The 13,470-nt window shown below is 45.1% G+C and overlaps 1 protein-coding gene and 1 long non-coding RNA gene across 6 annotated transcripts in view; one reads left to right on the top strand and one right to left on the bottom strand.

Moving 5' to 3' along the window:
- Positions 1 to 13,470, top strand: part of LOC139532366 (cytospin-B-like) — a 189,643-nt gene that overhangs the window by 31,918 nt on the left and 144,255 nt on the right. Inside the window, exon 1 of one of the 5 annotated variants that reach the window (XM_071329855.1) lies at positions 6,319 to 6,543. The exons of the other annotated variants lie outside the window; for them this stretch is intronic. The gene's annotated coding sequence lies outside the window, so the exon portion shown is untranslated. Of the gene's footprint in view, positions 1 to 6,318; positions 6,544 to 13,470 lie in introns of those variants that run through there. 5 annotated transcript variants of the gene reach the window in all.
- Positions 1 to 13,470, bottom strand: part of LOC139532402 (uncharacterized) — a 79,300-nt gene that overhangs the window by 30,294 nt on the left and 35,536 nt on the right. The gene's annotated exons all lie outside the window — the stretch shown is intronic.

Below are 13,470 nucleotides of genomic sequence, written 5' to 3'. Positions count from 1 at the left end.
ACACGCCGTTGGATTGGGGATGAAACCCAGAGGACAGGCTGGCCGACGACCCAATGAGTGTGCTGAACGCCTTCCAGAACCGGAACGAGAACTGAGTACAACTGTCGGAAACCATGTCCACCGGAAGTCCATGGATCCGGAAGACATTCTGCACCATGAGCTGGGCTGTCTCCTTGGCAGAAGGTAGCTTGGGGAGGGGAATGAAATGGGCAGCTTTGGAAAACCTGTCCACCACGGTGAGAATAGGGGTGTTGCCATCAGACGGAGGGATAATCTTGTTCTGAGCACAGATGGCGCAGGCGGCGACGAACGCGGAGACGTCAGGAACCGTGGTGGGCCACCAAAAGCGTTGTCGCACAAAGGCCAGGGTCCGACGGGAGCAAGAGTGGCAGGCAAGCCTGGAGGAATGAGCCCATTCCAGGACGGCGGAGCGGGCAGCATCTGGGACAAACATCCGGTTAGCCGGGCCCGCCTCACAGGCCTGGTTCTCTATTCCCCAGATGAGGGTAGCCGCAAGGCACGAGGTAGGGAAATGGTCTCGGGGTTCGTGGGTGTAGAAGCGGGGCAATCGCGGCGTGAAAGTGCGTCCGGCTTAACATTCTTAGACCCCGGGCGGTAGGAGATGGTGAAGTTGAACCGGGTGAACAACAGGGCCCATCGAGCTTGCCTGGAGTTGAGACGCTTGGCGTTGCTGTGATATTCCAGGTTCTTGTGATCCGTCCACAGTACGAATGGAAGTTCTGCCCCCTCTAACCAGTGTCTCCACTCCAAGGCCATCTAAACTGCGAGTAGTTCTCTGTCCCCAACATCATAATTCCTCTCTGTGGCATTAAGGCGATGGGAGAAAAAGGTGCAGGGATGCAGCTTAAGGTCCAGCGCAGAACGCTGGGACAGGACAGCCCCCACTCCGACATGCGATGCGTCTACTTCCACCACAAACTGACGGGATGGGTCCGGATGGATCAGCATGAGAGCTTTGGTGATGCTTAAGGTCCAGGAATGCCCGGTCAGCAGCTGGGGACCACTTGAACGGGACCTTGGGAGAGGTGAGTGCTGACAAGGAGGAAGCCAAGGTGCTGTAACTCCGGTTAAAACGGCGGTAAAAATTGGAAAATCCTAAGAAACATAGCAACTGGGTTGGGGCCAATCCACCACCACTCTCACCTTTCCTGGATCCATCTGCACATTCCCAGCAGCGATGATATATCCAAGGAAGGAGATGGTGGAGCAATGGAACTCGCATTTTTTTGCTTTGACAAACAGGTGGTTCTCCAGGAGACGCTGGAGGTCTTGTTGGACATGGAGAACGTGTTCTTGAGCTGAGCGGGAAAAGATGAGGATGTCGTTGAGGTAGACGAACACAAACCGGTTCAACATATCCCGGAGAACGTGATTAACAGGGCCTGGAACACAGCAGGAGCCCTTTGTCAAACCGAATGGCATCACCAGGTATTCATAGTGTCCGCTAGCAGTGTTGAAGGCTTCCACTCATCACCTTCCCGTATCTGTACCAGGTGGTAGGCGTTCCACAGGTCTAACTTAGAGAAGATAGTGGCCCCCTGGAGCGGCTCAAAAGCCAAGGCGTTGAGTGGTAGCTGGTAGCAGTTCTTAACCGTGATGTCATTGAGGCCCTGGTAGTCGATGCACAGGCGCAGGGTTTTGTCCTTCTCCAAAAAGAAGAACACTGCGCCGGCGTGGGAGGCAGAAAGACGGATACCCATTGCAGCCAAGGAGTCCGCGATGTCTCCATAGCCTTGGTCTCCGGACCCGACAGTGAATACAGCCGTCCCCGGGGTTGAGTAGTGCCCGGGAGAAGGTCGATCCCGCAGTCATAGGGTCGATGCGGAGGAAGTGAAGTGACCCGAGCTTTGCTGAAAAACCTCCCGGAAATCCTGGTACTCCACGGGAACGGGGGATAGGTCCTAGCCTTCTTCCGAGCCCACAGGAACCCGGGGGAAGGCTTCGCCGACTTCAGGCAATGGGCTTGGCAGAACGGGCTCCAGCCCATGATAGTACCAGCAGTCCAGTTGATAAGGGGATAGTGGGGCTGGCACCAAGAAAACCCCAATACCACGGGAACCTGAGGAAACTTGATGAGCATAAACTGTATAGACTCACTGTGGGTCCCGGACATTGTGGGTGACTCTGCCTATAGAACGCCCATCCAGTGCTCTAACATCCAGGGGAGGGGGTGAGTGGGGATGCCCAGCTCAGACACCAGGGTGGTGTCCATCAAACTCTCGTCGGCCCCAGTCAGTGACAACCCAGAGAGATTTAGACTGGTCGCCCCACAGCAGGATGTCATGGAAAGGGGTGCGAGTAAGGGGAGAAGAAAAATTCCCTGTATGGCCCACTAGAGTACTCATATCTACTGATGAGCCTGGTCTCTTTAAGGGACAGGTAGACACCAGAAGTTCCGCAATACAGACAACTCTAGGTGTTAAGTCTGTGTAAGCGTTCTGTGTAAGCGTTCAGCCTATCTCTGGCAAGTTGGATTGGCCCCGAAAAAGGAGAGTCGGCAGACCTCGGAGACTCTCGAGGGAACTCGGGTAAGCTTGGATCCTCTCGGGACGTAGACGCCGGGGACTTCCGGAGTTCCTCTGAGGCAAGGTGGGATTCTTTGGCGAGCGATTGGGACCGGAATCAAACCTCCTCTCCCTCCTACGTTCTCGTAGCCGCCATCGATCCGGATGGTCAAGGCGATGAGCGAATTGAGATCCGTAGGCAGCTCCCGGGCTGCGAGCTCGTCCTTAACCTCCTCCGATAAGCCATGAAGGAATGTTTTGAACAGGGATTCTGGGTTCCAGGCACTCTCGGCAGCCAACGTGCGGAAATCAACCGCATAGTCCGCCACACTGTGGGAGTCTTGCCGGAGTAACTTCCGGGCAACCTCGCTCTACAACGTAGAGTCGAAAACCTTTTTCACCTCAGCCACGAAGTCCTCCAGGCTGAAACACACGGAAGATTGTTGTTCCCACACCACCGTAGCCCAGGCGAGAGCCCTCCTGGACATTAACGTTATGAGATACGCTATCTTCGAGCGGTCAGAGGGGAAGGAAGAGGGCTGCAACTCGAAGATGAGGGAACACTGGGAGAGAAACGCCCAACAGGTTCCTGAGCCTCCAGTGAAACGTTCCGGAGGAGGTAAGTGGGGGTGGCCTGGAGAGACGCACTGCTGACAGTGGTGTTACTGGGGGGCTGGCAGGCTACTGTCGTGGCCGGCTGCCTCACAGATAATCCGCGGAATTGCTCCAGCAATGTATTCAAGGCACATTCATAGCGTTCTGCCAGAGTCTGGAATCCATCCAGAAGACCTCGAAGTAACTCCTCATGTCTCCCAATGGTGGCTCCTTGGGAGGAGATGTTGTTGCGGAGCTGGTCCGAGTCTGCTGGGTCAGTCATGACCAGTTCGTACTCTCAGACCTCAGGATAAGACCCGGATGCAGACAGTTTGAAGTAACAAAAGTTTATTACAAAAATAGGGGTCAGGCAAACGACAGGTCAAGGGCAGGCAGAGGTCAGTAATCTAGAGCAGAGTCCGAAAGGTACAGAACGGCAGGCAGGGACAGGGCACGCAGAATGGTCAAAACCGGGAAAACTAGAAAACAGGGACTAGAGAGAACAGAAGTACGGAAAAAACGCGGGTAGGCTTGACAAGACGAACTGGCAACAGACAAACAGAACACAGGTATAAATACACAGGGGTTAATGGGGCAGATGGGCAACGCCTGGACGGGGGTGGAGACAAGCACAAAGACAGGGGAAACCGATCAGGGTGTAACAATCTTTTACTTTTAGTTTTATACACGAGCTTCAAACAGCTGAAAATACAATCTTTTTTGTTCTGGAAAATATATTTCACAGCAGTTTAGATGGTACAATGATTCTCTACACTATACATGCTTGTTTTGTCAGAAACTGAAATTAGGCAAACTATTAGAATTTATGCAACCAGGAAATGGTGGAGTGATTTCTGCATAATGCAGCTTAAGGTCAGTGTCATGGTTACAGTCAGTCACTTAGGCTATTATAATACTGATATATCATGTGGTACATCTTTCCCTATGGTCATTGTTATTGTCAGAGACTCGTGGCCTCACTAATGACTGTAAACGAACAGTAAATCCGTAGTGGCTACCCAGTACACAGATGATGATCATTGTGACATGTGAGCAATGTTCCCTCTAAGCTGCGGGCGCGCAGCTCCCTGTGACTGCCATGCATAACAAATATAAGCCCGCGCAGAGTAGCACGAGATTGAACTTCACTGAACTTTCTAGAGTTTTCCTCCTTAGTTAACATTCTCAAAGTGTCCCTTTACTGTGGGAATTGTGATCGAGTCAACGCAATATTAGCCACTTTCAATGCAACGTACCGAAACAAAACAAACTATGCAAGACTTATTAGTATGCAAAACTAAATATGCAAGAGATTTTCTTGTAGGCAGAACACATCAGAGCGGGATTCTTTTGCATTGACATGCAGACTCAGCCCGTAGGTACTCTACACAGACCGTTGCAGCATAACCAATCAGAGCTGCAGTAGGCCTATATGCAAATTGCCATAATGGTTCTATGCCATTCGGTTTAAACTGGACTGTGTTAACAGCATGAGCGGTGGTCGTGAGTAGATGCGCTTTAAAAAAAAATATCAAAGCGAGAGCTGCATTTAGCCATGTGTGCACATTTGTTTATATCCTTTGCTAGTTAATGAGTTATTAGCCCAGTTATAAATCATTTGTAGTCAGCAATGGGGGAGTGGTTGCTTCCAACAAGAGCACAAAATGTGTGCATTTATAGCCATCTTTGAAAAGCGAGTCAGGAAAATAACTTGTCTGTTGTATTTTTAGACTGTCTTGAATAAGTTAAGTAGCCAATAGGCGTAGCGTAGTATAATTGGTCTGATTCTCTGTAATAATGGTATGGGAATAATAATTAATTTGATTTTGTACAGTGGGACAAGTGGATAAACAAGTTAATTTAAAGCCCTGTATGTTTTTTTTCAAATGTCTCATGGAATGCAGGCCTACATTGAACACCACATATTGGCTGCTACTGTGGGCTGAATGATAGAACAGCTATTTCCATGTTAAAATGTTATGGGATGTGTTTTTCGCCATAGTTTTTGATGGTAGGCCACTCTGGTAGGACTACATTACGATCAAATAACCACAGTAGCCTACTTGACCACTGTTAAAACTATAACTTAAAGCAGTTACAGCCTCAGTGTTCACAGTAAACATGCACCGGAAGTTGCACAGAATTTTCATAACGTTGAAGGGAACATTGCTTGTGAGTCAGTTGTTTACTGGCTGAAAATCTGAAATTGTGTGTTTTTCTGTTTTATGTAAGAATTAAATTGAGGCTGAAGGCAGCCGGAGTGGTCTGGGCTTAATCAGGCTCTAAATCTGAATACCGGTATGTTTCTGTGTGGGGTGTCAAACAGGATGTGTGGCCTGTAAAAAGCTCTGCTCTCTGAAACATTTCTCAGTCGTTAGGCAACCTTGGAAACATCTTTTGTGTGGTATAGGCCTTGTACAGTGCAGTACAGGGGTGTGGTCAGCCAGCCAGAGTTCCCCATTTTACCGCTCACCACAAACTGACTGGAGTGTTTTCCATCACAACCCAGAGAGCAGTAATATTCTCCAGCTTATTACTACCCACATTTTCTATGAACTTGTCATGTCGTAAGTTGACGATCCAAATTCGAACAGTTGGAAAATGTGTAAAATGCTTACCACAAATGCTTATTAATCATCGGACCTCCCTCTTCTCTCTACTGAAGCTAGAACTATTTTCTTCTGAGACAAAGACAAGCTTTGTCAGCACAGCCAGGACATTTGGAAGTGAGAAATGTGCACGTTGTCCACCAAAAGGCATCTGGTGCTTTTGATTTCTAAAATACTAGTATATTCAAAGACATGAATAAAAGAAGCACATATCTTCCTCCTAAGGACGAGCAACACAGACACAGGTCTCTTAAGTTATTTACCATACAATGTGGTGATTGTGTCCTCTACAATCTGTCATACACATGAGCTAAGCTTAAGGTAGCCTAAATCAAATGACCACAGTGTCCTGAGGGAAGGGAGACAAATAACAGGATTGAAATAAAATATCTTCTCAAAACAACTGTCTCCACCTCTCCCACCGCCTGTACCTCAGCTTGGAAAAATAATCTGAGTGGGGAGGGAGACTTCCTTGTGTCTAGACTCTCTGTGTGTGTGTGTGTGTGTGTGTGTGTGTGTCTGAGAGAGCGCGAGAGAGAGAGGTATAGGCAGCACAGGGGCAGACAGGCTGCTTCCGTGTCTTGATATGTGTGTGTGGAGGCAGTAGCAGCTGGACTGCTCTTGGCCCTACTGCTCTTTCTCAGTGGCTCTCTGATCCAAAGGTCTGGCTGGTGTGTTGCTCTCTGTGCATAGACGCTGTGTGTGTAGTCTGTCCAGCTCAACTCCGGTAGGAGTCAGTCAAAGTGTAAAGGGGGAGTTACAGTGCAGGGCAGTTTCTGTGAAGGTGTCATCAAGACCATTGCTGTTTTCTTTCTGTGAGTACACTCTCTATGACATTCTATCCCTCTGTCTCCCTCTCTCTTTCTCCCCCTTTTGATATCTCTGTTTATGTTTTTTTAGAGCTCAGTCTGTCTGACCTTTCAGAAGTTGGTTGAAGGTTGTCAGGTTGAAACAGGAAACCTTTAAGGCATTTGAGGACGTTAGTTGGACAATTGAAAATTAAAAATGTTTTTTTTATGGCTGATCTTAACAGACCTTTTTTAGTAACATTATGGGCTAAATTTACCAGTCGCTTTTTCTCTGAAGTAACAACCTGCTATATAATGCTAGTGTTGGTCATAGTTCACCAGCAGTTCATCTCTTTAGAGTCTTGGTTATTTAAAGGCTGGCTGAAGCCTGCCCTGGGCTGAGCCATGCAGAGTGGGTCACACATCAGAGGATGTGATGAAGCAGTGTGATATTCAACCCAACATCCTTTCTCCAACCCACTGCCAAACTGAGGCCAGCCAGGACTCAGGAGCAACCCACCCAATGCTTACTGTGGTGGATGATGCTGAGAAAATGAATCAGGCTCCTCCATATTCATGTTAGCTACAGTATGTTCAGCTAACATTACAGTATGTTCAGCTAGCAATGAGAGAGAGATATATATTTTAAGGGTATTACGAGGTGTATTTGGTGTATTATACCCCAAGTAAAACATTTTTTGGTGTGGTTGTTTAGCTAGGCCTAGATCTACAGTGTTCTGTGCACCACTGCTTGTTGTAGCATCTGTCATCTCCATGGTGTGATTCCTATATAGCCAATATAAGTAATCGTGTGTAACCATCTGTAATCCGTTCATTAAAGGACTGTCAGTCTTAATATTGAAGGAATAAGCACAGAGACACCACTTAATGCGTGGGTCTATGTAGTGGGCATCTCCTCTCAGGAAGTTGACTGAGAATTGCCTCATCAGGGTTGGGGGATGTCTTCTGTCAGTGAGAGCAGCTATCACTAGAGTTTATATGCAGAAAGAGGGAGGGTGGAGATGTCTGTCAGTGCTACCAAGCTCCATTAACCTTCTGATGATGGGAGCATGCCCCTGTGCCCTATATCCACATCTGCTCCCCCAAACAGAAACACTGAGCCTGGGCTGGGTAGAGAGACTGGACTGGTAGCCCGCTCACAGCACCTGCTTTATTGTACCTTCCCTATGAGATCAAGATACACAGTTCATTGGCGGGAGGTCTCTGACTGTGTGGGATTATAGACTGGAAAACGTTTGAAGTTCAACTTTCTGTGGACTGGTTTCATAGGGTAATTTGCTCATGACTATGATAGAAATAGTAGCCTATTAGTAGCCTTGGTTGTTGTGGTGCATAGGATGTTTGTTGTCAAAGGGATAGCGTAGCGATGTTCTCCAAATTGTTTGTTGTCTCTCCTTTAGGGCTCAAATGGATAAGAGGATGTCTCAAACGTTTTTCACTCACATCTCAATCCCAAACAGATAAGAAATGTCAGTTGGTACAAGCTTTCCTTATCTAGACTCAGCAACCTTTGGATTGTTGTTAGCTCTATGTCTAAGAAAACCCCATAAGATCTCTATTTTCGTAATCATCTCTTTTTGTGAAAGTCTTTACATCCCCTTGCTGTCAATGTAATTAGTGAAAATAACAACCCAATAGTTAGGGCAGTGCCTTTGGTAACTAGAAAATCATAATGTACTTTTTAGTTTGCGGATATGCTGCTGAAAAATTTCCATATTTAGCCTAACCTTCCCACAAATTGATTTTGCCACATGACTCATATTTCCTGAGAAATATTGTGTTTTTGTGAAAATGTTTGAAGTGAAATTAGGGAAACCTGCTGTCATCAAGAAGACTTCAATTTAATAAATAAAGTAAGCTTTCATATTCTGATGTCTTTCTCTCTCTCTTTCTAAGACATTGGGCTTGTCATTATTAGGTCATTTTGATGGAGGACACACTCAGTCTAGTAATTGTCCTTCTCTCACTGCTGAGGAACATTAAAGGTTGTCTTTACATAACTGTGTCCGGACAGTATAAAATCTAAACCTCGAGTAGGACTGTTGCAGTGACCGTATTACCGCCACACCGGCGGTCACGGTAATTAGGCTGATGGTCATTAGTAGTCTACCAAACTCGCTAACTGCCTGGTACTCAGCACTCTATTGTCCCTCTAATCACTCTGACATCAATGCAAATGTATCGAAATCTAATCAAACACTTCATGAGAACCCATGAGCTCATGTTGTGCAACATTTCTATAGGCTATGCCAGTGGTTCCCAAACTTTTTATAGTGCCATACCCTTTCAAACATTCAATCTCCAGTTGCGTACCCCCTCTAGCACCAGGGTCAACACACTCTCAAAGGTTGTTTTTTGCCATTATTGTAAGCCTGCCACACACACACTATACAATACATTTTTTAAACATAAGAATGAGTGTGAGCTTTATCACAACCCGGCTCGTGGGAAGTGACAAAGAGCTCTTATAGAACCAGGGCACAAATAATAATATAATAATAATTCATTTATTTAGCCATCTTACATATAAAACCATTTGACATTGTCGGTAAGCTTCAGTTCATTTGCACACAAAAAAATCATACAATGATGGAAAGACCTATGTGTTGTCTTTGTTAATGCAAACACAAAAGAGCTCCAACTTCTCAATCATAGCCGCAATTTTGTCCCTGTACATTGAATATAGTTGCGGAGAGTCCCTGTAATCCTAGATTCAGATCATTCAGGCGAGAAAAAACATCACCCAGATAGGCCAGTTGTGTGAGAAACTCGTCATCATGCAAGTGGTCGGACAAGTGAAAATTATGGTCAGTAAAGAAAACTTTAAGCTTGTAAATAAAAAAAAACATGTCAATACTTTTCCCCTTGATAACCAGTGCACTTCTGTATGTTGTAAAAGTGTTAAATGGTCGCTGCCCATATCATTGCATAATGCAGAAAATACACGAGAGTTCAGGGGCCTTGCTTTAACAAAGTTAACCATTTTCACTGTAGTGTCCAAAATGTCTTTCAAGTTGTCAGGCATTAAGAAATCAAGTTGCACACCTCATGTAGCCTAGCCCATAGGCCTATATGTTTTCACAAGGTTTGTATCACAACTAAAGTGGCTAAATAACTTCTTAAAATTAAGCACATTCATTCGTTTTACAAGAGGTTTAGAGCCTAACTGGCATACATAAGCTTCAATATGCACATCGGAATTGGATAAGGACGCGCACAGTTGTGTCCCCGATGTATCTGTCTTCACTTGTAGCCTGTGAAAAAGACCCGATCACGTGATGGAGAGCCATGTGAGTGAGAGGTGCTTAGGAGCGCGCAGCTCAGGGAGAAGGGCACAATGCAGCACTCCGGGCCAAGGGCACAACGGCCACTGGCCGCAAAAGACATAGATTTTTTAGGGTGCATTACGGCCACAAAAGGGATGCCACTGTAAAATTTGAGGCATTATCAAGTGATTGTCAAATTGTGAATGAGAGACTAATGAAGAGTGTACAGCCTGCGCAAAAAAACTAAGCAGAGCTCATGCCTTTCAAGCTACTTTTTCAAATCATCATTAGTCTCATCATGCAGCCTTACAATGTATTAAAAATCAAAACATATAGCCCAACGTTTGTAGAACAACTAAAGTTACATTAATAACTCTAAATTAAACATATAGGAGTACCTATTTCTTTGTTAACAACTCAACACAGATTAGCTGCATGTACGCACACCCCCAAATCGTCTGGAGAAAATATTTATATTTTTTTCAGCTTTATTCAGTTGTATTCTTCATAATATAAGATAATGCCACGAAATTCTAAGCAAATCTTGTCTGCAAAATGAACTAGTGTAACTCACAGCAGTTTGGCATAATTATCCAGATCAGCACCAGAGTTTGCTATTCTGTTCTTCTGAAATGGACTACATTTTCTTCATATCATGCTTTATTAGACCTGTATAAAATAAATAATGGATTTATTGTGAAGGTGTTGGCTATATTATATGGATTTATTAGACTTTTAAAAATGTAAATGTTCCAAAGGTCTGCATCAGTGGCTTGTAGGCTATGTGTGGAAACCAGGAGATGCTAAATGTGTTTATTTTAATTAACGGTCAGTTACTGTGAGACCGACAGTTATTTGCTTGACAATCACCGGCTGACGAAATTTCGTGACTGCCACAGCCCTAACCTTGAGTCATGCACTACTACGAAGGTGAAAACAGATGTGGCCCTTGTGTCTTTGTCAGGATGCAGACTTTGCCTATTGTCACGACTTCCGCCGAAGTCGGCCCTTCTCCTTGTTCGGGTGGTATTCGGCAGTCGACGTCACCGGCTTTCTAGTCACCACCGATCCATTTTTCAGTTTCGTTTTGTTTTGTCTGTATTACACACACCTGGTTTCAATTCCCCTATCATGTTCCCTATTTAACCCTCTGGCATACATTTCTGTTCTGTCCGTGATTGTTTGTTTCGTTAGTGGTTGTTGTTGGTGCATGTGTGTTTGTTATATTCCCTATGAGGAATTTTTGCTTGTATTTTGAGTAAACGCCGTTGTTTTGCTCAACACCTGTGTCCTGCGCTTGACTCCGCTACCTCTCTGCACACAATCCCTGACACCTATATAGGCCCATGCTATGTCTCAGCATACTGCAGAGACAGGTTTTACAAACAGTGTTTTACAAACAGTGAAGTAGTAAGCTGATTTCTAAATCTTAGCTAACAAGTATTTCCCTTTACTGCTTTTGACTGCTTTTGATGATTATTCAGACATTACCTCAGTGTTTGCTTCCTCAATTTCTGTTATTTCTCAATTTCACTACATGTTCAAATTTAAAGCTGCTCTTAGCTTTTCCTCAATTTTGTCTCACTTCCTCATCTTGGCTTAACATGTTTTACCAACTTTTCGATATGATTTACATAGGCCTAACTATTGTCACATGCATTTGCCTATCTAGCTGAGGTACAGTACCAGACCTGTCTGTGAAAAGGCAAGTGTGGATGGATGATATTCACACAGGAATGAGGAGAAGACAGTGGGCCCTAGCAACATCATATGACTGGCCACACACACACACACAGCACACACGTTTTGTTCTTCTATCCTCGTGGGGACCTAAAATGTATTTCCATTCGAACACCTAACCTAACCCTAAACCTAACCCTTTACCCGTACCGTAACTATAACCCTAATTGTAACCCTAACCTTAAACCTAACCCCTAAGCTTAAAATAGCCTTTGTCCTCATGGGGATGTGAGAAATGTCCCCACGAGGGAGAATTGTTTTACTAGCCTTGTGGTGACTTTTGGGGATTTTAGGTAACCACATGGATAGAAGAACCAATCCGATAAGACTGTAAGGACCTGCAGGTTCTCTATTTACAGTTCAATAAAAAAATATATATACACTGCTCAAAAAAATAAAGGGAACACTTAAACAACACAATGTAACTCCAAGTCAATCACACTTCTGTGAAATCAAACTGTCCACTTAGGAAGCAACACTGATTGACAATAAATTTCACATGCTGTTGTGCAAATGGAATAGACAACAGGTGGAGATTATAGGCAATTAGCAAGACACCCCCAATAAAGGAATGGTTCTGCAGGTGGTGACCATAGACCACTTCTCAGTTCCTATGCTTCCTGGCTGATGTTTTGGTCACTTTTGAATGCTGGCGGTACTTTCACTCTAGTGGTAGCATGAGACGGAGTCTACAACCCACACAAGTGGCTCAGGTAGTGCAGTTCATCCAGGATGGCACATCAATGCGAGCTGTGGCAAAAAGGTTTGCTGTGTCTGTCAGCGTAGTGTCCAGAGCATGGAGGCGCTACCAGGAGACAGGCCAGTACATCAGGAGACGTGGAGGAGGCCGTAGGAGGGCAACAACCCAGCAGCAGGACCGCTACCTCCGCCTTTGTGCAAGGAGGAGCACTGCCAGAGCCCTGCAAAATGACCTCCAGCAGTCACCACCTGCAGAACCATTCCTTTATTGGGGGTGTCTTGCTAATTGCCTATAATTTCCACCTTTTGTCTATTCCATTTGCACAACAGCATGTGAAATTTATTGTCAATCAGTGTTGCTTCCTAAGTGGACAGTTTGATTTCACAGAAGTGTGATTGACTTGGAGTTACATTGTGTTGTTTAAGTGTTCCCTTTATTTTTTTGAGCAGTGTATATATAAAAAAAGTGACATTGGGAACTTTCCTAAGGAGACAACCACCTTCTATAGATCAGCAGACCTGGGTTCAATACATTCAAATAGTATTTGAAATCTATAAAATGAATTTGCCCAGCGCAATGAATTTGTCCGGACAATGGAACTAATGGAACATTTCCAAAAGGGCAAAAGTCTGCCCACCTGGCTGGCATCTCAAACTATTTTAATGATTTAAAATACCATTTGAACCCAGATCTGGGTAGATGGTTTTGCTGGGAAGCCAGCTTGGTTTTATTCCTGCTCATGCTGCCTTTCAATATACACCCCAGGACGTTGTGTGAAAGCCTGGGCTAAAAATAAGAGGCAAGCTGCTTGTACCATGTCACGTTAAATGTGCTAAATGCCTTGCAGTGTTATGGCTGGAGGTAGACTAACTGTGATGTTGGTTAATGTTTTAAGAACACATCCACCCTGCATCGTTCCCTGACTGATCTGCCGAATGTGGTGACATCTCACTTTCCATTCGTTTTGCCCTTTCTGGCCTGCTATCTCTTAGCGTGCACTGTTTGGATCTCAAAGAACCATGTCTTGATTTTAATGCAACTTATTATAATGCAGAAGTGCCCTTTGCTTAGAATAGCTTTTTAGTTCATTGTGAGTTGAAGTACCTCTGAGAACGACTCAATTTGATTCTAAATAGGCCTTCCTGCAATAGAAATGTTAACTTTAGGTCTATGCTGTATGCTGCACTAACTAGGGTAAATGCGGAGGCTGTCTGCCCTAAGCCCTCA

The sequence above is a fragment of the Salvelinus alpinus genome, chromosome 1 (assembly GCF_045679555.1).
Source record: "Salvelinus alpinus chromosome 1, SLU_Salpinus.1, whole genome shotgun sequence".
Taxonomy (NCBI): Eukaryota; Metazoa; Chordata; class Actinopteri; order Salmoniformes; family Salmonidae; genus Salvelinus; species Salvelinus alpinus.
This window is presented reverse-complemented; position numbering and strand designations above follow the sequence as displayed.